The 27,288-nt window shown below is 39.4% G+C and overlaps 3 long non-coding RNA genes across 3 annotated transcripts in view; 1 reads left to right on the forward strand and 2 right to left on the reverse strand.

The window, feature by feature from the left end:
- The window catches only part of LOC145458918 (uncharacterized), a 462,825-nt gene that overhangs the window by 349,645 nt on the left and 85,892 nt on the right, over positions 1 to 27,288 (reverse strand). The window lies entirely within an intron of this gene.
- Positions 1 to 27,288, forward strand: part of LOC145458912 (uncharacterized) — a 482,198-nt gene that overhangs the window by 340,425 nt on the left and 114,485 nt on the right. The gene's annotated exons all lie outside the window — the stretch shown is intronic.
- On the reverse strand, positions 11,116 to 13,125 carry LOC145434502 (uncharacterized). The gene is made up of 3 exons (XR_013913423.1): positions 12,321 to 13,125; positions 12,031 to 12,150; positions 11,116 to 11,344 (listed from the first exon to the last, which is right to left on the reverse strand). It is a non-coding gene; the product is annotated as an uncharacterized LOC145434502 (long non-coding RNA).

Consider the following 27,288-nt stretch of genomic DNA (forward strand, 5'->3'; position numbering starts at 1 on the left):
AGCCTAAATGCCGCTCCGCACCAGCAGTTGCACATATAAGGTGGTTTTCAACCTTTTATGGTCGCGACTCCATTTCTTATTTGAAAATGTTCTGTGGCCCAGCTAGAAATTTGATAAGCTGATTACTGAAAAACAGTCAGCACCTTTGCCCATACTTATCCACGGTTTATTTTGGAAGCTGATTACGTTCAACATATTCGCGAACCGCAGAATGAAGACAAACGAACCCCAGGGTTAGAGCCAATATATTTGACTAATGCATCTAAATGACCTTAACCGACCCTAGGAATATACCGTTCTCCTGTAATTGCAATTACAATTAGACTTATTTCAGTAAATCATGGTTATTTTTATTAATTTTTGATTTGATGTTTTGCGAGGGTGGTGGTTCACATATTAAAATCAATGAATGTGAAACTAAATCGCGCACAGCGTGAACAAAAATTACAAGAGGTGTAAATCTGCCCATAAATAGTATCGTTTATGTTGATTTATGAGAAACTTTTGATCCTATTTCAAACCTTCAAAATTCCGGACATTTAGGCATAATTTAGAATTTCTTCCAGGACGCATTTTGAGCAGTGAAATTTCGGACATGTCCGGGAAATTCCGGACACATCGCAACCCCAGAGTAAAAGTCTAACACTCGATTCAGAATCGAATCACTGTCTCGGGTACTCGATTAGGCCTAGTCCATTCTTACAGTACACTGTAGATTCACAGCGTTGAATGAAGCACATTGTGCATAGGTATATACAATATTTGGCTGACACATATTATCGGCTGAGATCTGACATCGAGAATCCGCCATGTTGTGTGCACGTCCACACATCATCAGGGAATGTCATAAGATGTGGGTTAATGCTCATATGATGTGTCTATGAGCTCACATGCGTATCAGTATAGTCATTCCGGACGAATTTCCTGCGGTGTCAAACATTCATACCGGATATCAATTGAGAGGGTGTTTGAGAGGTGGCTGGCCAATCTTCACTCTGTAACTTCACGGAGTTACTGTTGACGTGATAGGCTATATCATCCCAGGCAGCTTAAAGCGCGGTAATATTGATACACGTCGAAAAGCCTCGCCAAATGTGATTTGATCGGTATGTCCTAAGCTATAGATTTTTCTTCAGGCTGCAGTGTTTAATTAACAATATTATTACAGTTATAAATAACCAAGGTTGTAACCGACGGTGGTACCGGGCTTCAAGCAAATAGGTTGGTGATCAGTAGGGCAATTTTTTTTTGACATGTCAAAAAAAGTCAAAATTAGGTCAAAAGTGTAGCGTTAGGTCAAAATTTGTCAAAATTGTTTACAAAGTCAAACATTTTTTGACCTCTGCATTTCGTTTGTATCGTAGATTTTGCGCTGTCGGTGAACTTATCATTTGACATTTTACAGCTTGTAGCCTACTTTATAGGCCTACCGTTGTAAACGGACCATCGTCTGCTCATTGTGAATCATAAATAGTCAAATGAAACAAATAGTGACATGGTTTTATGGTCAACGTACCGCAATATCCTAGCTGAAGCAAGACTGCTTGGACATTGCATGGTTCTTATATCAAGAAGCGCAAGCTGAAAAATTGTGACATAGACAACATTGTCAGAATGAAGCAACACGGTTTGTCACCAGCAGTGTGCACACAACTTGAGTGTTGTCAGCCAACAAATGCTGCTGTTGAACGTTCTTTGTCCGTTCTTGGCAAGCTACGTAGTAAGAACAGACACTTTCTACCCGAGAATGTAGGAAGGGTTCTTTCGTTGTACTACAACAAATTTTAATTATTTCCACCAGAATACGTAATGTAACTACTGGAATTCTTCATAGGGCCAGATTTCGTTAAAATACTAGTTTTTCATGTAAAAATCTGTCAGTTTTTGAGCCAAAAACGTTTTTTCAGGCCAATCTACTTTGTAAGGACAAACAGTTCCAACCAGAAATGAAGATAAGTAGTACAATTTTAACATTATATGCGAAAACACCTAATTTGCATACGTGAGGTCAAAATTTGGTCAAATTTCATTTTTTTAGGTTAAAAAAGGTCAAAATTTAGATTTTTTAGGTCAAAATCTTCCGTTTTTTAGGTCAAAAAAAATTGCCCTAGTGATCAGATATTATGGTCGTGCTGTACCAATACCTGACTGACGACTCGCTGTCTTGAGGTTTGCTCTGATCTGACTTTACATACCTACGATAGTCACGTTAATCCTTATAGTTAATCGCTTGTTTCTCATTTCAGTTTATTATAAACAAATTATCAGATCAGCATACCAAGAGATTGCGATAAAATAAAAAGGTGATCATATTATTTCCTTACCGAACTTACCGAAGAAATTTATAATACAAATATGTATGAAACACCCCGACGTTGAACATTTTACTTGTATCCGGTACCGCTGTCATTGCCATCGAACAACAGTATAGCAATGATTCAGTTATTAGTAGTATCCTTTGTATTTTATCATTGATGAAATAAAAAATTGACTCTGTCTCTTCTTTTCGCATGACTTACTGAGTCACGTGATTGTATGACGCAATCCTGAGACAATCGATCGTTACCAGAGATGAGCGGATTTGAAATTTCTATGTCCTAATCCAATCCAAATCCGAACCTTCAAATCCACATCCAAATCCTAATCCATGACTTTTTCATATTCAAGTCCATGTCCAATCCTAATCCGATTCCAACTGGAAATTCAGAAAAAAAAACTATTTTATGCAATGGAGGGATTCGAAAATTGTCTTTTACAACCAACGATTCACTTGATTCAGTATTACCTAGTAACCATAAGTACATTAATAACTGATTTGAATAAAGTTTGTCGCCATTCGCCACACGACATTTCAATCTCCCAGAAAATATATAAATCCAATCCAAATCCTAATCCGTTCTGAAAAATATCTCCAATCCAAATCCAATCCAAATCCGACAAAATTTCACAAATCCTGTTTTTTCAAAACCTAATCCTAATCCATGCTCATTAGGGTTGTTCAGAATTGATCGACTTTCAAAATGTTGTGGTTTTCAGTCCGATTCCCATGCCTTATACCATAAAAACATATTCTAGGTACTTTTTTTCGTAATTCATCCCTTGCATCCGTGTGCACATTGAGCTGGAAGAATATCGGCTAAAAATAGGGGATTCCCCTAAAATTTGAGTGTCGCTATTCGGACTAGGCTAGTAAAACGTCATATATAAGCTGGTTTTATGTAGCTATTGCGGTTGGAGTGCTACATAACCTCACTATAGAAAGTAATTGTCAGTTCAGGACACCATTTTCATGTCCCACACTGCCTTAGAACTCCTCAAAACTGATAGTCATTTTGTTGGATCACCTATCCTACACTCCTCAACCCTACCCGAGATTGTTCATCAATTGCCGGGATCACCACGTGCAAGAATACAACTGTAAATGTATCATTCACTCACAGCCACATTATAAACATCACATTGTTCAAAGGAAACGAAACAAAAAGGCAAAGAAACAGATCAACTTGGCAAATACTACTTAAATCAGGTCCGGATGAAATGGTTGCTTTAGAGAAATCGGCATATCTGTTCCCGTTATCTTACACGGCTTGTAAGAGGCTCGCTCGCTGTTCTTTGTCATCTGTTTTGAAAGCATCAAAGTCGGTATTCAATTTCACCAAACGCTCTGCTGCGCCGTTAACTATTTCAACGCTACTGACAAATTCTTGAGCAATCACGAAATGCGAATCAGTATGCCATTCCGAAACTGGAAGACTAAACCAATCATGTTCGACATGTATAGCATTGAATAGAAACCATGATTCCGGTTCAATTAAAGCAACCATACTCATTGACTCAGAGACAGAGTCAGAGATTAGACTCAGAGGTATAGCCTACCTCTGCGAAATTGTGCAAGGATTGGCATTTGCAGCAATTTAGCAGCCATCGCTTCCTTCCCTTTGTCGGGAATCTTTGGTTTAGCCGAGAACATTGTTGATACCACCGTTTCCTCGGTGAGATGCCAATGATGTTCTCGCATCTTTTTATATGCCACATCAGCAACTGTGAAATCGCACAATGAAAAGTCTGTCATGCCATGAAGAAATTTGAGATCAATATACTGTGCGTCACATGCATTACCAGTTTTCAACCAAGCTGGGACATAAAACAGGGCAACTTTCTAATGAACTCTTCAGAATAGCCCATTTGCTCTCTCCACGTGAACATTTTTGACAGTACAGCACTTGACTCATCCATCCAGTGCTATTAGTAGCACCAGGCTTGCGAAAACGATTATCAATATATTGGGCAGCTACAATCGCCAAGGTGCCTGTTGCACATTCTCTGTAGTCATTCATTATCAAGACTTCTTTCTGCTTTCCATTATATGGCTTCATCAGTGGAATTATTTCTTGCTTAGCTTCATCAGCTTTGATCGCCAACCAGCTGCATTCATCAAACTGAAGTGTTTTAGAGCTTCTTAATTGATCAATATCTTTCCACTTGGAAGGTATTAAAATCTGTGTTTTCAGGGCCTGTGGTCGCAGATCCAAACACACCTCACTTCCAGACCTCCCCGGATGACTAGTTCATAAATATGATGGCGACAAGCAGAAGTAGAAAGTGGAAAACTTTCCTGTTTATCAATTCTTCAAGTAACAGAACCGCACCTTTATTTTTTCCATTGTTTGAGGGTGTTGTGTCAAACACAAGAGCTCTGACATTATTTGCTAAATTATAAAGTTCCAGCAGTTCAAATGACAGATCAGCCTGTGCTTTTCCTGTAGCACTCTCCAGAGTTCGATTGCCAAGAAGTTTGCCTTTCTCAAATGCGTTGGAATACGCAGAATATGCCAGCACTGCCAAGGCCTCAAATTTCCCTCCGAAACGACTTCTAGTGAGCTTTGCATCCCTGTGCAATGCACTGTGCCAAGTTGATCTGTTTCTTTGCCTTTTTGTTTCGTTTCGTTTGAACAATGTGATGTTTATAATGTGGCTGTGAGCAGTGGTGGCCCTAGGATTGGGGGGGCCCTGGGCGAAACTTCTAGGGGGGGCCCCATATATCCATAAACACAGCTTCTGGGGGGCTACGCCCCCCAGACCCCCCTCGCCTCTCCATACAAGTATTATATATTGCATGTCTACAGTTTCTGTGATACTATACGGAATGTCGATGCTGTGTGTAACTATTTACTATAAAAGGCAACTGTGTCATTCAAGTTCAAGATGAGATTTTCATGCGTGAAAGTAATCACAAATACATTGGCAATGGAAACTAAAAAAGAAAAAGTTCATACTTTTTCAAGGAAACGATGGCAGGATTCCAATGACTCAAATCGTGATATTTTGGTGACTTGACTTGGCTCAGATCAAAATATATAAGCAGAATGAGGACCGAGAGCTAATCGATTACGAAGGTGACCAAACAATGAAGTTTATAGAACACATCCATAGAATTGAAACTTCCAACGAATGAACTGCTATGACCGGACAATTGAATTGATGCATTTAGTTCTTCAAAAAAGTAGAAATCAAAATGATGATAGCAAATATGACACCCAAAGTAAAAAAGAACAACTAAATGGAAACTATCATACGGGTACAAAATGATATTGGCTTGGTGTAAACTTACCGAAGCAGTCGAGACATCATGATTCATGAATACTCAAAACAACAACAAACAACAATGACTTCCCTTCTTTGACAAGAAGACTCAACCAAGAGGAGTTTATGGTCATCAAGAATTATTACTGGATCATTCAACAAGGACTATATTTGTACAGTGAAAGAAAAATGATTTATTCCTAACAGCTAACACAGCAAAAGTACCTGCAGAAAAGAACAAATACCGGTATATTACAAATCACCACTTGTCCCAGAAGTTACCCAACCAGGACAGCTGCATGTTTATGGTAAATATTACAATGAATCCTTGCAATGGTGCCGGTGATAAAACAGCTTAACCAGACAACCTCGTCTAAACGCCTAAAGATAGAATAGAAGCTCTTGAACCTGACAATAAAATGAGGTAAGGGGTCAAAACTAGGCTCATAATAATTTTCAAAATCAAGTCATACACAGCGTCAAATTCAAATATTGTTGGCGCAACACTGTCCACACGAAAATTTAGAACGCTAGTTTTAAGAGGAACTAAACATTATCCAAATCGCCTACTTCTGCCTAAAACATACATTGCTGTCACAACTTAAAAATTATATAGTCAATAAAAACTCATTTTTCAGCATTCTTATAATAGCTTCCATATGATGAGTAGTCATGAAAATTTTCAAGTTGACAGAAATGAGAGGGATACTGCAATGATTTTCATTAGAAATGACTTTAAACTTGAGTGCAGTACACAAAAAAGCTACATTGTAACTTGAATGATATATTAGATCAACTTATATACAAGATAGCTCATGTACAGACCTACCAAAAATTCTGTCAATTTTACGACTGAATGAGCCGGAAAAGCTTGTTTTTTTATCATGCGCTGGCTTGAAAAGCTGGATATTGAATTTAAAAACTTGAAATTGTGATGTAGGCTACTCGGATATATTTCAAAATCACTTAATCCAAATTTCTGTCAAATCTAAAAATTGAAATAAACCATTTAATTGTTTTAGGGCGACTGACATGGAGTTAGCCTATTACTGAAAATAAATGAGATGCACCAGTCACTGAAAATGTATACTTCCTGTATACACTGTAGTAGTTTCTTGTGAATGTTATTGTAATTTTATAGCACTGAGAAAAAGGTGTTGAATATTATTCAAAAATATACTGGAAGTGATAATCATTCATGTTAGTGGATGCGATCGCGTCTCTCACACAAATCACCAATTTGATGATCGACAACCGTTTACGGTACCATATTTTACATGGGTACATATATTTTCACGGTTATTCGCAAAACGATAACTATAAATTTCATAAATGTAGCAGGGGCCCCCCTCATAAAATATATGTAAGCTCTTATACCGCGTGCAGAAATTTAATTATCGACAACTGTTTACAGTACCATATTCTACATGGGTAGGCCTGCATGTATTTTTAGTTGTTCGCAAAATGATAACCAAAAATTGCGTAAATGTAGGTGCCCCCCTCATAAATCGAAGTAATCTCGTACAACGCGTGCAGGATTTAATGATCAACAACTGTTTACGGTACCATATTCTACATGTGTACATATATTTCACTGTCATTCGCAAAATGATAACCAAAAATTGCGTAAATGTAGGAGGGGCCCCTCATAAATCGAAGTGAGCTCGCACGCTGAACGCGTGCCGAATTTTAATGATCGACAACCGTTTACAGTACCGTATTCCACATGAGTTGGCCTGCGCGTATTTTCAGTTATTTTCAAAATGATAACCAGAAATCGCATAAATGTAGAAGCCCCCCCTTATAAAATCAAAGTATGCTCTTTTACCACGCACAGAAATTTGATGATCGAAAACTGTTTACGGTACTACATGGGTAAGCCTACATGTGTTGCCACGGTTATTTGTAAAATGATAACTAAAAATTGAGTAAATGAGGGGTGTCCCATAAAATAAAAGTAAGCTCTTTTAACCGGTGCAGAAATTTAATGATCGACCACTGTTTACGGTTGACCTACCATATTCTACATGGGTAGGCCTGCATGTATTTATACGGTTATTCGCAAAATGATAACCAAAAATCGCATAAATGTAGGAGGGCCTTCCCTCATAAAATCAAAGTAAGCTCTTTTAACGCGGGAAGAAATTTGATGATCGACAACTGTTTACGAGACCATATTCTACATGGGTGCATGGATTTTCATGGTTATTCGAAAAATGTTAATTTGAAAAATGAGAATTATGATTCACGCCTTTTTACGGTACTGTACCGTATTCTTCATGGATACAAGGATTTCCACGGTTATTTAGAAAATGGTAATAGTTGGAAAAAAGCGCATAAACCGGAGAAATAGTTGGTAAAAATCGCGTAAACCGGAGAAATAGTTGGTAAAAAGCGCGTAAACCGGAGAAATAGTTGGAAAAAAGCGCGTAAACCGAGGAGGGGGGGCCCTCCTCAAACAGGGGGGGCCCTGGGCGACCGCCCATGTTCCGACACGGCACTGAAATCAATGAGTGGCGCTTTATCAGGTGTCGGGATCCTGTCTGCTGCACACTAAATCTGGCAATCTGGGTACTAAGCAAGCGTTGCGTATCAACTATCTTCTTTTGTCAAATACAAGCAGTCCAAATGAATATACGGAACAGCTTATTCAGAAGATACACGTTAAATGGCGAGATTCGCAAGATTGCTTGCTCGTCCGATAACAGTTGAAAAGGAGAATGAAACAACAGCAACAGCGAAATATAAAGGTTAACGAGAACGGACGGCGCAATAATTAACCAATCATCAACCAAACAGAACAATTAAGAGGTGTCGAGGAAAATAACGGAACGCAAATAAAGGACAGTTGAATTAATCAGTTTGGATGTTTTAGTGAATCAGTTTAACTAAAAACATGACTCGTCAAAACACTCCCCCACTTGACCGACTATGATCGGTCAACAGATTCTTCTATCAGCTAATCTTTCCAACTTGTCGTTCAACGAAATCCATGGATCAGGTTTCAACGAAACGTCCTTTGACGCAGCTGTTTTAACTTCACCTCTGTGGTGGATTCGTCCCAAAGCAGTAGGCAATATTGTGTCTATGTCGAAATCCCGAAACGCAGGGGTGGAAACATCAACAGTTGATACCATACACTTAGCGTCAATCAATGGTTCCGCAGAAACGTGTAACAATTTGTGGTGGGGTTTCCCACAGCGAGTGACAGAACAACGCTCCTTACATTGATGAAAATGCTTCGGGTGGTCTTTGTGTCCTTTCGGGAATAAGCATCTAAAACACACTTTACCAGGCTTCATAACCAAGTCAGCCAATCGCTGGGCTGGTTTTAATTTCAGAAATTTAAAACAATCTTTCAATAAATGAGGTTTTGAGCAGTAGGTGCATGATAGCTGGACGGATTGAACCACGAGAGACTGGGCAGAAAATGAATTGTCAGGTTTATCGGTACCAACACTAACCAGCTCATCTTTATGTGGGGGCTTTTCACGTACGTCAACAGGGCAACGCCCATTCTGCGACTTACGCAACGATTCCATCGTCGCCAACTCGGTTCTTAGAAACTCAAACAGGAGATCAGAATCAGGAATCTTATCGGCTTCGATCAAGGGGCTAGTTTTTCTGATCCAACGCTCATGCAACGTACCAGGCAACTGGGACTCTAGTACCTGTGTAAAGAGTTGGTCCCAAGAGACGTCATACTGCGATAAAACGGCCCTTTTAGCAGTAGCGGCATCGAGAAGTTGTCTGACTTTGTCGATCTTAAATTCTACTTTCTCACCCTGTAGTAAGTCTTCGATGTGATTTCTCACGATCGCTTGCTTCTTTCCGTACCTTTTAAGAACGGCCTCTACTGCAGGCTCATAATTCACTGCCGCCGAGGGGAAACCATTGAGAAGGCCGGATGACGAACCTTTAAGAGCTGCCTTTAAATACGAGATTTTGTAAAACGGACTGACCTTTGGATTTTTGTGAACCAATGGCTCGAACGACTCCCAAAATGCCGGAAAAGTCAAAATATCGCCATTGAATGTAGGCGGCACTATTCCACTCGGGAGGGATCCAGCAGCTTTTTCCGCTTCTTCGGCAGCTTTCAGCGATGAAGACTTGGATTTGGCAAGAGGAATGTGTACAAAATAAATTTCTTTTGATCTTCTCATGCCATCAATGATTTCGGTCTTGAAATCACCATCGTCAAGCTGGTCGACTTTTGAATCCACGAATGCCTTGAGATCGGTCATTGATATTTCTACCGACCGTATGAAGACCTCAATTTCTTCGACGAAGGTGGAATGTGCATGTTTCTTCTCCAGAGCTTGCAAAGACTCTAAGAGGTCAGCATTCATGCGCCTGAACTTCTTTATAACAACCTCGTGTAGACATGAATGTTCACTTCTTGCCGATGAATGGTTATCGGACTGCTGGCGAATTTCTTCTAATTGCAGTCTGAATCGTCTTTCGGATTCTTCACGGTCTTGGGCGTGTTTCTGCTTGATCTCCTTGAGCTGCAGCTGAAACTTACGGTCAGAAGCTTCCCGATCTAATTGCTGCTGCTGCCGATCGAGATCTAGCTGATGCTTCATCATCTGAAAAAGCATAACCAGTTCAGATGATGTACTCTCGGTGGTGCTCAATGGAGAGGGCTTTGGTTCTTTCTTTTGTGAAGGTTTGTCGGAATCTCGGATTTTCCCTAATCGGTCAGTCAATACAGCTTCGCTCCCACTTGTAGCTTCGCCAAGTTCTTGTAATTCGGGTCGTAAATCGTCGACCGTCATCTTAGCTAATGGCTTCCAAGTCGGTGCCAAGGTTGGAGACTTGCGGGAATCCGTTGGAGACTTCACAAGAGACATCACTCAAACGTATGGAAACTATTTAGATGTTCGCAGATTTAGTGCCAAGCAGAGTCGATAGATCTTCGTTGGACAGCAGAGTCTTGAATGTAGACTAATACCATGCGGTGCCTGAATTGAAGAGTGTACTGTCCAACGAAGATCTATCGACTCTGCTTGGCACTAAATCTGCGAACATCTAAATAGTTTCCATACGTTCCACCCCAAAAGCCACCACTGGCTGTGAGTGAATGATACATTTACAGTTGTATTCTTGCACGTGGTGATCCCGGCAATTGATGAACAATCTCGGGTAGGGTTGAGGAGTGTAGGATAGGTGATCCAACAAAATGACTATCAGTCTTAGGCAGTTTTGAGGAGTTCTAAGGCAGTGTGGGACATGGAAATGGTGTCCTGAACTGACAATACTTTCTATAGTGAGGTTATGTAGCACTCCAACCGCAATAGCTACATAAAACCAGCTTATATATGACGTTTTACTAGCCTAGTCCGAATAGCGACACTCAAATTTTAGGGGAATCCCCTATTTTTAGCCGATATTCTTCCAGCTCAATGTGCACACGGATGCAAGGGATGAATTACGAAAAAAAGTACCTAGAATATGTTTTTATGGTATAAGGCATGGGAATCGGACTGAAAACCACGACATTTTGAAAGTCGATCAATTCTGAACAACCCTAATGCTCCCAAGAGTACTGATGACATCGAGCTACTCGAGAATGGCAGCATCATCAAAGACCAGCTTGCAGTAGCAGAAAAGTTCAATCAGTATTTTTGCAACATTGGTCCGGATCTTGCAGCTTCAATACCAAACTCCTCCGATGACTTTCTCTCGTACTTGAGTCCTGGTCCTCAGAAATCCATTTTTCTTGAGCCGACAAGTGAAGGAGAAGTTGCGATCGTATTATCTGAAATGAAAAGTAACAAAGCAGTAGGACCCGATCTCATCCCAACTCACTTTCTGAAGCTAGTCTTTAATATTATTGGTGATGTTATATGCATTTTCTTCAATGAGTCGATACGTCTAGGCATTTTCCCAGATGCACTGAAAACTGCCAGAGTAATGCCAGTGTTTAAGAAAGGCTGTAAAAAGCTAATTTCCAACTACCGACCAATATCTGTTTTGCCAAATCTTGCCACGGTTTTTGAGAAACTGATTGACTGCCGACTTAAGAACTTTTTTGAATTGAATGCAGTACTTTCTCCGACCCAGCATGGATTCAGATCCAACCACAACACCAACCATGCAATACTATCAATTGTAACGGACTATTACAAAACCATCAAGCAAAAAGAAAGTGGCTGCAGCATTTTTATCGATCTCCGCAAAGCTTTCGATACAGTTAACCACAGAATCTTAAGATACAAGCTAGAACACTATGGAATCAGGGGTATTGCAGCAACTCTACTTGAAAGCTACCTGGCAAACCGCAAACAATTTGTTAAACTGGGGACATTAAGAACGATTACCAGAGATATAACTTGTGGAGTGCCACAAGGCTCAGTCCTTGGACCGACTTTTTTCCTCATTTATATTAACGACATTGTTAATGCATCTTTATTCCGCACAACGCTATTTGCTGATGATACTCACCTCTTCATAACCTCCAACACTGTCGATGATTTGCATGCATCTGTGAATAGGGAACTCCCAAAAGTGTCGAGATGGCTGCAAGCAAACAAACTAAGTTTGAATGCAGATAAGACCGAGATGCTCGTTTTAAATAATGCCAGTCATAATTTCACTGTGAACATCAATCATAAACAAATCTCAATATGTGACTCAGCAAAATATCTCGGCGTCACCATTGATTCCAAATTGTCTTGGAAGCAGCATATTGAATGCACAATATCAAAACTAGCTCGGTGTGTGGGAATAATGACCCGTCTCCAATCTTTGGTTTCCAGATCAGTACTACGAACCATCTACTTCTCTCTTTTCCACTCGCATCTGCAATATGGAATCGTAGTATGGGGAAATGCATGTACAACATTTTTGTGCAGAATTCGAACCCTGCAAAACCGTGCGATACGGCTGATCTCATCTGTACCTTTACGTACCAATTTATCGCCTTACTACCGTAAGCATCGAATTTTGCGAGTTGATGAACTATATCGCTTCGAAGTATCAAAAGTTGTTCACAAATATTTTTCCAATAGTCTCCCTCCTGTGTTTGATGACTTTTTCATACCTACTAAACATGTCCATTCCCATTACACGAGATCTTCGTCTAAAGGAAACGTCTACTTACCCCAACCCAATAGCAACCTAACTAAGAGATCTATCGACTACTCGGGACCTATCATCTGGAATGCATTACCATCACATATCCGTGAATTGCCTTATAATAGATTCAAAAAAGCCCTACTTGATCACCTCTTGTCGTTACACTAACACTGTTGCCCTACCTCGCCCAGACATTGCTTCATTGATCATTTGCTACCATTGTTTAATTTTTTTTCTATTTTCCTTTCGTAACTAAACATTTTTTTACAGCCAGACTGTTCTGAGTCAAGTGTACCTGTTTGATGCTGGTGTGATCAGACTAGATGACCTTCACGGTCTTATCGATCATTCCTATCTAATACCGAATACTGTGCACGCATATTTTCTGTACCACCATCACTGCCGTTTGTTATGTATTTTGGTTCGATGAAAATAAAGACTCTCTCTCTCTCTCTCTCTCTGATCGTTACCACGCAGGACCAGAGTGAGTGAGACTGAAGTGGTCCTGGCGGAATTTAGGCGGAATATTTGTGATCACGTGAAACACTATTTTCGCGAACGCAGAATATTAACCCTCAACCGATGCACGGCAAATGTCATATTTCAGGCTGGATACGAAAGTGTACCTCACCTACAATTCAGATAATTAACACATCATCGGAAAGAGCGTTCAAATTACTTTATTTAAAATCCATTTCTAGATTCCAGATCGTCCTGCTTAATTACGAACACGATGACCAAGTTACGTATATTGCGCTGTCGGGCATTGTTGGCCGCCATTTCAATGTATGGCAAATTCTGTGATATCATCTTCGGTGATATTGCGATTCGGGGAAGCATCATGATGCAGATGATGCTTCTCTGAATCCTAATGTCACTGAAAATGACGCCATGGAAAAAGATGGAATATTGGATTTTTCATATGATGCTTCCCTGAATCGCAATATCACCGAAGATGATATCACAGAAAATGGTGGAATATTAAATCAATCCGATGATGCTTCTCTGAATCCTAATGTCACTGAAGATGATGCCACGGAAAAAGATGGAATATTGCATTCTTCATATGATGCTTCCCCGAATCGCAATATCAACGAAGATGATATCACAGAATTTGCCATACATTGAAATGGCGGCCAACAATGCCCGACAGCGCAATATGCGTAACTTGGTCATCGTGTTCGTAATTAAGCAGGACGATCTGGAATCTAGAAATGGATTTTAAATAAAGTAATTTGAACGCTCTTTCCGATGATGTGTTAATTATCTGAATTGTAGGTGAGGTACACTTTTAAATCCGGCCTTGAATGTGGAATGTGCCATACATTGAAATAGCGGCCAACAATGCCCGACAGCGCAATATACGTAACTTGGTCATCGTGTTCGTAATTAAGCAGGACGATCTGGAATCTAGAAATGGATTTTAAATAAAGTAATTTGAACGCTTTTTCCGATGATGTGTTAATTAGGCGAGGTACACTTTCGTATCCAGCCTGAAATATGACATTTGCCGTGCATCGGTTGAGGGTCAATATTCTGCGTTCGCGAAAATAGTGTTCCACGTGATCACAAATATTCCGCCGAAATTCCGCCAGGACCACTTCAGTTGAGTGAGATATACCGTGAATCTGTCGGTCTTTGTTACGTGAGTCTAAATATCATATAGCGAGGAAATGGAGATGTTTTTAGTTCAAAACGGAATTAAGAGGAAACACATTGATTTACTGCAAGGTAATTCGTTTATGTAAATTTTCAACATCATCTGTAAATAATGTTATGTTCATGTTATCGAGTTTCACATACAGCACCAGCGGTATAAGTAGATATAGATTACCTATTTTCGATCTAGCAGCTTGATGCGCCATAAGAGCAGACCATTGAAATGGGAGCTAATGCTGTTTAATAATTTCATCTGAATATATCATAATAGACCTAGTGCTGAAACCTCATTCGCAGATGAAGTTATGTACATCTTTCTTTGCACTTGACCTGTTTCAATTACTTGATATGGTTTGGTAGAATGTCTAATGGAAAGTGTTGTTTGTGCCCTTTTGTCGGAACTATCGATTTGTTGTCCACACATTTATTGTCACAGACAACATCCGAGTGTTATCATGTCATGCAGGATCTGTGGCATAGTGTATTCAAAATATGAAGATCTCTGTAGCCATTGACCCATTGTAAAAGGAGACACAAAAATATGAAGACACTGGACTTGTTTTGCTATAGAGCACCGTCCTCTCTTGACTATGACCTACTGCCCGAATCCTCTCCGAATTCAATATATTTTGTTTTAAAGTGCATTCATGATCAAATGCTTTTCAGCATTACTTCTCGAAAAAGCTGTCGCAAAAGTTGAGGAATCTCAGAGAAAAGAATCGAAAAAGCTGTCGCAAAAGTTGAGGAATCTCAGAGAAAAGACAAAGGCATCTGGTACGTCTTCATGGAGAGCGCATGCTTTGTGTCCAGGCTCATCAGGTGATTGGGTCAGATCATGTCAGGTGGTCCAAAAAAATTTCAAAACATGCCCCCACCATCTCAGATTATCGTAAAAAATTGATATGCTTAGAAAACTTTTACTTCTGCTTTCAGAAAAATATATTTTATTAAAATCGGATGAGTGGAATCGAAGATACGGCCGTTCAAAAATTGCTGTTATTGTGATCGCTCAAGCGGAAAAAAATGTCAGAAATTGATACATGTTATTTAAATTTGCTATAATTCGTTCAAATCAGGGTTGTTGAGCGTGACACTTTCACACTTGTTCCTTTATATCCTACTTTATACTTTTTCACCTTCTTTGACACCTGGGGTTGCATAGTCTGACCCTTAACCTCGCTATTTTGTTCGTGTCTTTGAAAATCACTCATGCGTGACTTCATTTTCAATTGCAAATATCTCTTGGTGACCAGGTGATGTCATCAAGTGTAAGGTGTCATTGGAAAGCTCTTGACAAGAGCTTTTTAAATCAACAATAACATCAGTGACTTTTGAATCATAACATACCATAAGAGTGCCATGAAACTAACCTGCAAATAACATGTTTTATTCAAAATCCTCCCCCTTTTTAACATGAGCAAACTCTGTAAAGCCCTACTACTACCTCGGTACGTTTTGCCTGATATATCAGGTGAGCAGCGATGACTCTTCAAGTTAACGTAATGTAATAAAAAATAATTAAAAAATAAAATGTGTGAGCACTGGACACCGATTCCATACAGGCTGTAAAGCAACTCATTTCACCTTAATTCTATATACAGTACAGTACCAATTGTTTTATATACAAGGTAGTCAGTATAACTCAAACAGATAACTGCTGACATAAATTATGCTGACAATAATTTTGAAAATATTTTTGAAAATTTGAGATAATTTTGCGATACAGCTTGAGGTGACCACAGAATACTTCCAAAACACATCAGAATTCACAACTGACATGATAAAATGCAATGTTTTATGTAGTCTACACAATACATTCGGGCAACAATCAGCACTAAACAATGAAAGGAACAATGACAATCAAAATCATTATCAATGTCCTGCGGGTTTTGTAGTTTTCATACTATGATTAGATAATAACTATATGCACATATCAGATCTATTTATCTTTGGTGATATTTTTTATACACTTGTTTGACTTTCAGTGCTGATTCCTTTGTCAGTAGGTGTTCTCCCTGATTATTAAATAAACAAGGAACGTAAACTGTGCACAAAATGTGCTGGAGCGGTGTCCAGCATGAATCTTAATTTTGAGGCCAGTGAAAAAACTCTGATGGGCCTTTTGGGTACATGAATTCAACTAAGGCTTTGTTGTTTGGCTTATCAGTTTCTGTGACCATGCCAATATACCAGTTTTTATCATAAACGGAGCATACAAATTTGTTTTGGACAATTTCAGTTTGAAGTACATGTTCTTGGTTTGAGTCTTCATCTAATTCAACTTCCAATACATACTGCACTTCTTGGCTGACACGTTTTGCTCTCAGTTTGGTTGATGACAATAGCCTAAAATGATGGAATGCCCGAGTACCTTTGCCTGTGGTAGCGAGCTGAAATCGATATTTCAAAAAAGATTTCGTGGCATCCAATTCGTCTTTTAGCAAATTAAAATAAATTTTATTTTTTGGAGATTTTTCACGCAATAGGACATCATTCAGACTTCTACATTCAAAATCTGACCATTCCAAACAGAACCTATACTACAATTATCCATACTTTACATAAGTCTCAATACAATACCGTACAACCTGTTATGAAAGTAAAATTGTAATAATATTTTGAACTCAACAATTTTACAACACTATTTTAGAACAAATTTTTCCAATGTGACTATAAAAAGTCAGTAATTTTATTGTTGATTATAAAATTACTTTTCAAGAGCTTTCCAATGATACCTTACACTTGATGATATCCCCTAGTCACCAAGAGATATCTGCAATTGAAAATGAAGTCACGCGTGAGTGATTTTCAAAGACATGAACAAAATCGTACAAAATCGCGAGGGTAAACGTCAGACTATGCAACCCCAGGTGTCAAAGAAGGCGAAAAAGTATCAAGTAGGATATAAATGAACAAGTGTGGAAGTGTCACTCTCAACAACCCTGATTTGACCGAAATATAGCAAATTTAAATTATATATATAAATTTCTGACATTTTTCCCGCCTGAGCGATCACAAAAATAGCAATTTTTAGACGGTCATATCTTTGGTTCAAGATGACCTTTTTTGATGAAATTTGGTTTTCTGAAATCAGAAAACACAGCTCTGTAAGCATGCCTATTTTCATGACAATCCAAGATGGTGGAAATATGGCCAGGATCAAGTGACTTGATATGACCCGATTGGGATGATTGTCATTCTTTTTTTTTTATCATTTATAAGTTTCATGTTATTCAAAAGGTCACCCTAATATAACGATTGAAGATGCCAGGGTGCAGTTGGAAACAGAGTTCAACAGACCTGGCGCAAATTGGCTGAATGTCATCACTCTCATGAAATACACTCATCACGACAGACGTAATCAGTTGAAGGTGCTAGAATTTGGTGGCGTTGCTGAAATTTTGAAGAGCTTTCCAATGCTGCAAGATATTAGACTGGTGAGTTCTTTCATTCCTTACAGATGACTTCAATTTGCAGTCATAACTTCGAAATCAGTAAAATGAAATTGTTTGTGTGCCTCGGCAAATTAATAATTATATTGCCTATGTATCTTCCTATTGCATTAATATACACTGTTTTCCTATTAAACAACATGTGTACAGTGTACAATGTACCAGCCTTGGACAACTAGTAGATTTTCAGCTCTTCCAAATTGAATTAGATTAGAATTAAAGCGCAGTTTTTTCCAAATTAGATTACAATTAGAATTACTCAATTTGCAAAAACTTGAAAATTGACAGAAATTATGAATGACAAGGGAATCCAGCCAAATTCAAGCTTAGTTCATAGGAACGAGCATGAGATTGTGCACCATAGCTGAAAAGTTGGACGTGATGTTGCACGAGACGGATATTTTTGTTAGCTCACTACCAAATACCATAGTCAATTAGCCATTTTTAGAAGAACTATGAATATGATCAGAATTGAAAAAATATGGAAACATTCAACTAATTGGGTTAGAATTATATTAATGAGATTTCGTGATACCATATGCTAAAAATAATTCAATTATTGTGATGATTAAATAAAGAAAATCTAATTATGTTCGTATCAAGATAAGTTAGTGAATAACTATGTATTTTAAAATAAATAATATGGATTAATTTACTTACTCTAACTAACCTGTTTAAGTGATGTGCATATTCATGACTAACAGCTCTGAGTAACGCGTTGTTATTCCCAATAGATCAGACATGAGTTTCATCTGCTTGTTGATAGAAGTGTTGAAGAAATGCATGAGAAGTACATGGAAATGCTTCTCACTCTTGATAAAGTTTTTGGAGAGCAGACTGATCAAGAGGTTGGTATTATGTTTGATAATTAACAGTGCTACAGTCATAGGCGCCGACTTTTATTTTTGCATGGGGTGGCGGCAGGCGCGTAGCCAGGGGGTGTCGAAATCCTTCTTTTTGAAACGCAAAACAACGATCTTTTGAAATGACCATTCTGACTCTAATATTCAGTTGCAATTCAACAAGTCGTATTATCGGTGTTACGCGGGGCCGCGACCAATCAGCGATATTCGTCTGCACGCATATCCCACAATGCTACGCGATGCGATTTCCCGCTGAAATATTTTAAACGCGGCTTGCGGCCCTCATTGATGCAAATAATGCATCGCAAATTGCGATAGGAGATGGTGTTTCTCAGAGCGTGCGATAAAATCTACGTTTCTAACGATGAGGTCGAATTTGTACATCTAATAAGGAAATCAGCATAGAATGTTGTCGTTCAAACTAATGGAATAAATTAAGAATTTGCGCCATCGAGAATCTCGTGTTGCATCAATTTTTGACAACGTAATTCAACGCCGTGTACTGCACAATGCGCAGTATTAATAACAAATCAAACACTGACAAGTGACACCGAGGGAATACGAGTGTATAAAGCAGACAAGAATTAGCAGCCTTCAGATGATAGCAAACTAGATAGCGCGCATCTAATCAGTAATTCCACAACTTGCGTACAGCGCTAATGCCCAAACTTGCCTTTATCTGAGATGGAATGTGATGGCTGGAATGGAAACTTTTGAATTGCAGGAATGTTCCTCACCTGTCTATTATGGTTCTTATTAGTCCTTCACCTGTCTATTATGATTCTAATTGTTCGCAGGGAAATTAGGACGATGAAATTCATATCCTGCTCGAACTGCAGAAAACTCTATAATAGACAAGAAAATAAAGTCGAACCATGGTTTGAGTGCGATGTGTCTTTGTCAGGTAAGATTGCTATCAGTCTAGTATGGATCTGCTTCAGTTTAGATATACATAGAAGTTCTATAAAATAGAATCCTTATATATTATCGAAATTCTTGAGCCGTCCTAAAACAAAGGTATATTATGCTATGCTAAACACTGCGCTCGACGTAATGGAGCTGCAAAATTTCGTATTAAGACCAACTGACGTGGCTGCGCGTCATCGATTCTCAACCCGTTGCGAAAATATGCGATGGTGAAGTAAACGCACTAGAAACGCGGAAGCTCGAGCGTAACGGGTCTTATGCAAAATTCATTTAATTTATGTTTATAATATTTTGGAATCGGGAAAGGAGGATTTTCACACTAACAGTACTGGAGTTGCCAAAAAGGAAGACATTTGGGCGTCCTAGGACGACAATTTCAAAAACCTGAAAAAGGAGGACAAATCCTCCTAAAGGAGCTCGTATGTCAACCCTAATTTAATTGCAGCACCATTACGATGGCTTTCTGAAGACAATGTCTGCGGCAATTTTTTTTCGACCTGCGAGTTGATTTGAGACCACAACATTTTTATAGCGCAGTGCCCCTCTAAGATTAAGCAGCTAACAAGTTATGATCGAACGAGGTCCGAGGTTCATTGGTACCCCTTAAAATTCTGATGTAGAGAAATTTATGCATCTGAGCACAATTGGTGCAACAATTAATGCTTCAATTTATAATCGAATAATATAACAACTTATAATCAATTTGCCCTTTGGAGCTAAGCTTGTTAACGGTGCACTGCACTCTAAAAACTATGTGGTCTCAAATTCAAGGGCTAAACGAGAAAATTTTTCAGGCCGCAGCCATTTTCTTCAGAACGCCACCGTAATGGAGCTGCAATTTATTGAATTTTCCACAGGGGAATCATACTCTAGCAGTCACGCAGAAATCGAACTTTATATAGTTGTCAGCCGATGCTATGAAGGAAATATGTCGTACACGCCCTATGTACCAAAAAAATAGAATACATTAGGCCCGATTTTGACATAAATCTCCCGACTGAACATCTTCCGTTGAACGCGGTGTCTAAACTATCTTTGCGTGTACGACATATTTCCTTCATAATAACATCAGCTGACAACGATATAAAGTTCGATTTCTGCGAGACTGCTGGAGCATGATTACGATCTGAAAAATTCTATAAATTGCAGCTTCTTTACGGTGGCGTTCTGAAGAAAATGGCTGCGGCCTAAAAAAATAATTTCTCGTTTCGCCCTTCAATTTGAGACGACATGATTTTTAGAGTGCAGTGCCCCTTTGAACTATTCGCCGATTCAACTACACTTAAATCTTCCGTGTAAGAAGCAGTGTCGTAACCAAGTCACAAGGCTTCGAGTCACAACTCAATCTCGCTTTTTATAGGATTGACTCGAGTCAAGTCGAGTCATTTTCAATTCACCACCCAGTCAAGTCCGAGTCCAAGTCAACAAGTAGAGGTTCGAGTCCGATTCATGGTGTCATTGTGTTGACTGCTCAAGTTTCCAGTCCTGTTAAACCCACTTTTTATGACTGTTTGTTGATATCGAATGGTTCGCATTTATAATACACTAATTTTCCTTACTTTTTAGTAGTTTCTAGTAGCATTTTAAAGTGCCAGTACCAATAGAAGAAATGCCAATAGTGTGGTTATTTTAGTATTCTTCGAAATTACGATGAAATGTCTTTCTTGGCCATCTGAGTCTCGAGTCATATGACTTGGTTCGAGTCATGCGTAATAACTCAAGTCGAGTCAATGCACAGATTGTGTCGAATCGAGTCATTTTTCTGTTTTGAGAAAATGACTCGAGTCATGAGAAAGTCATTACTCGAGTCATTACATCCCTGATGAGAAGTCTGTCATGTGCTCTTGGATTCGCACGTGAATATTTGGCAAAATAATTTGAAGCTAGCATATTGTTTTAATTCCAGGCACATGCAGTCGATTTAACGACTTAAAAGTTGACTCGACTCCTCCTCATCTTTTGATTGCACGTCATGAGAATGGAGATGAACGGTCGTGGATTGCGGCCAATGGCATCACCATCAAGCGCAGATCCGAAAACCAAAGAAGACCGTTTGAGATTATAATTGATCTCGTAGCATGCTATTAAGCATGGGATCTTAGTTTTCCCAAGGTCTTTCAAATAATGCCATTCATTCAACGTGTCCTTGTTGATGATAAAAATTCGGGATTTCAGTCGAACAAGTTCGTCAATTTTTGGAAAAAATATCAAAATGCCCAGCAATCGATTGAAAAAATGTAGGCCAATTAATCTCCCTTGCTCCAAGTACTTGTACTGTGAGTACTGCTTTCTTTTGGTATGGAATGTACCTGTACATAGTGGATTTTGTTATTTTTTACATTTGCACAATAATTCGTTTTTTTGTGGTTAGACTTTTGCTATGCCTTCAATTAGTAAACTTCTCGTTTTTAGTGGCACTGTACATTAGGGCTGTTCCAAAATAACATACTGTTGAGCCAAAATTAGTTTGCTATGGTTTTTTGGCAATTCAATCAATCATTTGATCACGAAACAGTCAATTTGTGAGAAACAATATTTATTGACGACATTACTGTACTACATACACCTTGCTTTAGTTCCAAATCCAGTTCTTTTATACTGTTAAATAGTATATTAATATTGAAATGAACCCGAATATTTTCGTTCGACACCCGTCAGCAAATCTAGTAGAGAATTGAAAAGAACATTGTATATCAACAACTGTATCACAATATGACGTCACCAGCATGAAATTTCGAGAGAGAGAAAGCATTCAATCTACTATTCCTAGGTGGTACACGAACTACTGTTGACAGAGTTTCGGCTGGTGTATTTTATATCTTATCAAAATACACCAGCCGAAACTCTGTCTACAGAAGGAGTTCGTGTACCTCCTGCATGGGAATAGTGCATTGAACGCTCACTCTCTCGAAATTTCATGCTGGGGAAGGCATATTTTGTGATACGATTGTTGATATACAATGTTCTTTCCAATTCTCCACTAGTTGCTGACGAGTATCATCCGAAAATATTCGGGTTGATTTCAATATGAACATATACTATTCAATTGTGTATTGAAGTTCTTTACCTCCAAGAAGCTCTGTTATTACTGTATAAAATCCTGTCTTACTGTGTCAAAAACTTGTTGTTTTCAATTTGTATTTTCATATTTACCGGCAACTTACACTGTTTCTTTTATTGTACATTCTACAACCGATTCTTTTGAAATAAAACATTGTTTCGAGAAGAGCCTGTGGAAGTGAAGGTATTTCAGTTACATAATTTCGAGCTCTGCAGCGATAGGTACGGACATGCCACTTCAGACCACACAATATTGTGACATACATCGCTACCACGCAATGTGGCATCTAAAAAAAATTCGATTATTGTGTTTTTTAGGTGCATAAATGCACGCGTTTAAGCTTACAGTGATGGATGACTGGCAACATTCTTTCCCTCAACGGCTACTGTTGAAGCCGATATTTCTCAGATTCGCTGGGCGAGAAATGAATTTAGGAGAAGCTTAGCTGACCTGATTTTGTAAGCACTGTTACAGCGCAAACGATTTAAGTCTATTCAACAGCTGTGACAATCAGCTGTTGAGCGTGTTTGTTAGGCTTGTTTTTTTTTGCGTATTGGCACCGATTCCGATGGATACTGCACATTTTGTGGTATCGTTTGATATTATCAACCTATGAAATCGTTAGGCTTTTTCTTCTTCTTATTGTTTGTTGGCATGCACTGATTATGCGTGGATGCTGCACATTTTGTGGTGTCTTTTGACAAACTAGATCAAATAAAGCGTTTTTGTGACTAATTCGAGGCTGAAACTATCTATTTAGAGGACGATGCCAAAACTGCCAAAAAAAGTTATTTTTGGCAGTTTTGGCATTTGCCAAAAATAAGACGGCCTGGCGATAAGCCAAATTTCCGGGGGCTTCGCCCCAGACCCTACAGTTGGGCGATTGTTTTCACTTGTACTTGTAAGCACATTCATTCTACTCAGTGTAAGCAGAGAGTTTATGTAGCTTAATCGCGCCAATAGAGAAAATTTTCGGTCATTCATGACTGAATCGGTTTTCTCGCTGCCGAATTTTTGGCACACCTTTCGGGGTCCCATGCCAGCCTAAACTTAATTATGTGTTGGTACTTTGTGGTGCGGTAATGGCTATGATTTAAGTTCATTTGGAAAATGTTATGATCGTGCATTTTACGTTGGTATCGTTTGTCTGTTATTTGTCTAGGATTAGAAATTACCGACAATCATTATTTCCTCGTGTATCGTGCTTCGTATTTATACTCTGTGTTCTGTTGTCTACTTTTTCGTTTACCTGCACTCTGGATCGTGTCGCCTGTATTAAAGTTATTCTGCTGATAATATACTGATTTCATATTACAACATCGTCGTATGAGTTATTGTTCAAACAAGATCAAGAACATAACAATTGGTGTCAGAAGTGGGATTCGAACCCACGCATCCACTCGGAGGGGGTAAAGATTTCAACTTCGCGCTCCAAACACTTCTCGCTACTTACCGATGTGCACCGCACCCGGGCATAGACTGGAAAACGCATGCTGAGATTTTACATGGTCGGCAGCCGCACAATTTGTTAAGTTTATGCTCGCCCTTCGATAAATCGAAACCCGTTACGCCTGGACAATCAGTATCTCATTTCGAGATTGGTTCCTCGGTGTATACGCTCGCAGTTACCGACGCGGACCAAATGGGTTGCCGGCGTTGTGACGGAAATAATGGGACGCGTTGTGTACATTGTCAAAACAGATCATGGGCATTGGAGAAGGCATAAAAACCAACTCCAGCCACGCTTGATTTCCACTGGTGATGAAACAGCCACACAGGATGTCGCTCAGCCTCAACAGTCACAAACTGAACAACCATTGGCCAGAAATAGGGCACAACCTCCTGAAGCTAGTCCTGCTCGAACGTCTGGCAGTTATGTTCGTGCATTTTACGTTGGTATCGTCTCTTATTTGTCTATGATTAGAAATTACCGACAATCATTATTTCCTCGTGTGTCGTGCTTCGTGTTTATACCGTGTTCTGTTGTCTACTTTTTTCGTTTACCTGCACTCTGGATCGTGTCGTCTGTATTAAAGTTCTTCTGCTGATAATATACTGGTTTCATATTGCAACCTCGTCGTATAAGTTATTGTTCAAACAAGATCAACAACATAACAGAAAATAATTTTGGGCTCTTTTCAAGCTCGGACCCTCTCCAATTGGGCGGTTTGGGGTGCCCCAGTTACGGTCCTGCACAAAATAATGAATCGAAAACGAATGATCGCGCAAACTGCGCTGTTTAGCGATGAGTCAGCTCGTAGCTGTTCTGTACTTGTCGCTCGCATGTCGTCAAATGACACGTCTTGAACTTTAAGTTAAATCGAACATGTTTCCAGCCCTAATGTTTCCTCACAAAGTTCCGAATCACTTTAAAATTTGATGTTTTATTTATTTTATCAATGGATAAGCCTTCAACATGCATCTTGAATTTAAGGTATAAAATTGTAATATACCTGGCGGACCGGCATCGGTCAGCGGACCGGTGGTTGAGAACCACTGATATAGAGGCTATTTCGCCCAGTCTATTTCACTCACGACCGCGACGGCCAACATCTCCCAAAGTCTTCTACTTTACCAAGTTCAAATCATGAAAAGTAAAACGTTTTACCTAAAAGACTAACGGTTTAGTAGATGAGAAAGCAGTGCTAAAATCTTGCCACGTAATGAAATAGTTCTGGTAGACAACACCTACCCGTGTCGTCCGAAAAAGTAGACGTACTCACTGAGTTCTGAGTACATCTGGTGAGCAATTCCGTTGTCTTTGATCCAGCGACAATCTTTAGGGGAGCTCGAGAAATGATAACATGCTTCAACAAATTAATTAACAACAGTGGGACTGCCCGAAGCTATAGCCCGCGAGCAGATCACGAACTACGAATAGTCTCAACTAGAGCTCGAGCGCAGACTTCGACAACGAGAAAATTTTCACCTTTTCCAAACTAGATTAGAATTCTATTAGAGCTACACAGTTTTTCATAATTACACTAGAACTGGAATAATAGCTACATATATTTTTTTAATCATAATAACCGAATTTGCGAAAACGTGGAAATTGAATGGAGTTCAGTTCATATCAAATCATCTCATAGGCATGAGGATGGCAAAAGTCTGTACACCGAGCTTGGTTTGTTGCGCAATTTCCAGCTCTCCAGTAGCATTTTCAGGAAAACCAGAATTAGAATAGAAATAAAATTACGCCATTGAAACATTTCACAAATTAGAATAGAATTAGCTTATCAGCATTTCGCTGTAATTAGTCTTTTTGGAAAACTAGAATTATCCAGTTGTCCAAGTATGCCCGAGCAATAATTATCGATTTGCCAGTAATATGGAGTCCATATGACCAATGTTTCTTCTAATTCTTCACGCGTCTGCGCGCACTCACTAACTCACTGCGCGGTTCCTTGGACAACAGTCCGTAACGACTAAACAAATGGTCATCGCTTCGGAATTTTTGTGCGCAGAGACCGCGCCGGCACTGCGCACGTGCGCAGCTTAGAGGGAACATTGCATATGGCACTTTGAAAGTAATATCTGCCCAGGTCATTAGTGGTACAAAACATCATGACTTTCCATGACGTTACAGCGTGGTGGAGTCGGATTACTATAAACTTCAACCGCTAGAATAGGAATATTGATCTATTTCTGATAACTTACAGGAGTCCAGATGCAGCAGCTACAGTTAATTTCATGTTCAAGCATACGCCTTAAGCTAGATATCGTGTCTTTAGAATATCGGCTTAACATATCGGGGTTCGGTGAAGTTACCGGTTATCGGTTTTATTGATATAAACCAAAATATCAGATATCAGTCGGGCTCCAATCTTCACGTTGAGCATGAACATTGCTGAAGGTATACATTGTATAATTACGTGCCTTAGATTCTCGAAGGCATCACCTCCCCGAGAAAGGGGATGAAAATTTATCAAGTACTACATATGGGAGTACCAATAGTATTTGCCAAAATTATACTAGTAGTAAATTTTGGAGTCGCGAGTAGACAACGCATGAACACTGGCTTTTCGTTTTACCAATTCTCATCGTTTTTATTTATGCACCACTACCCACAGAATCGGAAACGAGCCATCAATCCGCCAATCCTCCCCATGCCCGGGCTGTTTCGAATAATTAGGCCGCAGCTTCCGTCAATTCCTTTCATGTTTGCTTCGCAACAATACCGAAGTTTCGGGGAAGGCCGTCTTAGTAAAGGATCCCCGTCGTTTATAGTCGGACATAGGAATGTAACTAATCGTCTTCGATCTCCGACTTTCACCATGGATCAAGAAAACATTCTTGGCGAATGTTCTCGCATCAGTTCGTACCCCACCGGTCTAAAAATTTCACCTCTAACGGCGGATTACGTTTACGAGGCACGTGTCGTACTTTCGATCGACACTTGAATTGTACGTCGCCCGCACGAGACGGTGTGACCCGCGTGGCTTTCTTGAGTTATTAAAAGAGACGGGCCCGAGAGCCCGGTCGGTTTCGAACCAATAAAAGCACGTCTCCCGAAGTTGCTGCTTAATCGCATGTATTAGCTCTGGAATTGCCACAGTTTGAGACAAGCATATCAACCAGATATCTCATTCGCCGCGAGGAGTCCGCACCGCCGCGAGGGCGATCGGACGCCGGGACCAACGTGTCGCTTCGCTCTCGATCGCTC

The sequence above is a fragment of the Botryllus schlosseri genome, chromosome 2 (assembly GCF_051294905.1).
Source record: "Botryllus schlosseri isolate E-star chromosome 2, Bs_hap1, whole genome shotgun sequence".
In the NCBI taxonomy this organism is placed as follows: Eukaryota; Metazoa; Chordata; class Ascidiacea; order Stolidobranchia; family Styelidae; genus Botryllus; species Botryllus schlosseri.